The following is a 2,701-nucleotide window of genomic DNA, read 5'->3' on the forward strand; positions in this document are numbered from 1 at the left end:
GACAATTAGATTTAAAAGAAATTGGAAAAATTCCCAGAAACTAATATTAAATAGACAAACAGAAAGTGAAATAGATATTAACATTTACCAAATTCATGTCTGTGGCATTAGGCTGTTGATTCCAGGAAGATTTTATTGGTTCCGTTGTTCTCAAGTTTGTTGAAGAGTCAGCTACTGAAATTGTCGAGAACGTCAGAGGACATGGCTCAGTCTGAGTAACGCTGGCTTCAGAGCTGCAAGGCTGTTGCTTGTTTTTCTCCAATCCTTTATCAAAAGAAACAATGCTACATTAATTTATATACACACTACTACAACAATAACAACAAAGTTGAGTATTACCCATTATAATGCATCCATTTTGGTCTAGAACCAACGTTGCATGTGGTCCAGCAACCTTTTGAATGTCTTGTTTGGTTTTTGTGTTCTTCCGAACATTGAAATGGTGGAGGATATTTCTTTGCAGAAAGATGTGTGTGGATGGTGTAAGCATGTTGAGGAAGTAGTTGTTTTTCCTCATCCCTGCAAATAGCTGTTCTGCACGCTGACTGTTGAATCTTCCAGCAAGTTCCGGAACCAACTCAATGCGCCGCAAGACATCCTTGTTGTCCTTGCTATTGCCTTGGTGGAAAACATCACAGAGGCAATAATGCTGTGAAGAGCCAGTTATAGGATGTCCTCCATTGTCCTTTGGTTGTTTCATGACCTTCAACCAGGGCAAGTGTACTTCAAGGTTTTTGTTGGTTGCTTGTGTTATGTTTTCAGGTGTGGGCTCAAGTAATCTACCCTCATGCGTGTTAAACGGTGTATCCTTAGGGCACCTGTTCTTTAGATGACTTACTAATCCCCTGGGGTAGTCATACACTGTAATATTTGGAAAAAACTTCCAGGATAAGAGAAGGTCTGCAAAGTCTCTAGGGCTCTCAGGTTAAACTTTACAGAGTAAATAACACCACAGGGACAAGTGATTACAGCCCAACCACCTGAAACAACAAATCATATTGTTACTTGTACAGCACATTAACTTTTCTGGCTCCTTGTTGTGGTGCACTAAACTAAGCTTAAATAATGCTTTGACATTACTATAACAATGTGTTCTAGGTTTAAAATAGCAAATAAACAAGGTATGCCTGTTTTTGGTATTTTAAATTTGTCTCAGCTCATACAGTTACACAACTTTGGCATGAGTGAAATGGCAACAACTGTAAAATTTTCTGTTAGACGTTGCTGTCACACACTTACCAGAGGCACCCCACACTTTCTGAAAAACCTTGTTATATGTGGCTCTAGAAGCCATTCTGTCCCGCAGAGAGAGCACAAGATCCATCTTAGAACCTCTACTGTCAATTCCACATTGACTGCAGAGTCTCCTGATCTCAGGCAGCTTTCAAATAACACAAAATTTGATTATATGTTATTATTAAACCCTCCTGAAAGATCTACACAATCATGAAACTCTAAAAAAAAAAGAGACTACCTTCAGATTGAGAACCTCATCTGCAAGCCGCTCTTCTGTGAGAAACTGGTCAACATCACTGCTGGAATAAGGCAAGCAGACTTTTTCAGTCTCTGTGTTTATCAAAATGTCAGATCGTCTTGTCTGTGGTCCAATCCAGGGAGACCAGTTGTCATAAGTAGGTTTTACAACAAAAGGATTTTTCCTGCCAGCTGAAACAAAGCAATTGAGACAAGCTAATACATTGTTTGAGGCACATTACTGGAAACATTAATGCATGGATTACTTAGTGCACAAAATGTTTCCAATGTCACTGTTGACTACACACCAGACTTACGTGGATAAAGTCCACGGCTAATCACTTCCATAGTAACCGCTTCCCAAAAAGAGTGTGCATTCACTTCCCCATTGTAGTGTTCAGGTGGGTTTGGTATTTCACTAACTTAACAAATACAACAAAAAACACATAATTCCATTTTCTTATGTTAATTTCAGATCAGTCCAACATTTCAAATAACAGTATTTTCATCCTGGCAGGTTTCAAACATAAAGACCTACCCGGCATGCTGAAAACACCTTTCTTATGGAGATCCATGACAACAACAGGGGGATGATACCCACAAGAAATGCATGAGTATTGGTAGTCATGGTCACTTAGACCCTCAAATGACAGATATGCATGCAGGATCCGATCCTTGCTAGGAAAGTTTTCTCCTTCTGTGTGTTCAATCATTTCAATGATGCGACTTACAGCAGTGTGAGTACGGATATAATCATGGCACAATCACTCAATCACAGTGATGCATTTAGATGAAAATTTCACAAACATGTCTTGTTGTTGTAATGTGATAAAAATAATATTGACATTCCACACAAATATTAACAAACTACAACTAACCTGCAATGCATTCCTCAGTACCACACACAAATGTATGGACAGCAGCAAATGGTCGTTGAAGTTGTGGATGCCATCTTCCCAGTCTTGATATCGGTAAACCATGGAACAATTGGGGCAAGTCTTCCTGTATGTTGATATACCTACAAGACAATAAAAAAGGTTATCATTAAGGTCTTGCGTTGACATTATGGAATAAATATGTTAATATTATTACTATGTAAACAAAAATAAATCCACTTGTAATCAGAGCAGATCACAGTACATTACAAACCTTTCACTATTCCTGTCATAGTCAATATTTTAGCTGTGGAAGATACCAACTGAGGGTCACTAAGACTGGCGTGCTGTCC

The 2,701-nt window shown here is 38.7% G+C and overlaps 1 pseudogene; it reads right to left on the bottom strand.

The window, feature by feature from the left end:
- The window catches only part of LOC119424105, a 24,412-nt pseudogene that overhangs the window by 20,334 nt on the left and 1,377 nt on the right, over positions 1–2,701 (bottom strand).

Source organism: Nematolebias whitei, chromosome 17 (genome assembly GCF_014905685.2).
Source record: "Nematolebias whitei isolate Nwh7 chromosome 17, NemWhi1, whole genome shotgun sequence".
Classification (NCBI taxonomy): Eukaryota; Metazoa; Chordata; class Actinopteri; order Cyprinodontiformes; family Rivulidae; genus Nematolebias; species Nematolebias whitei.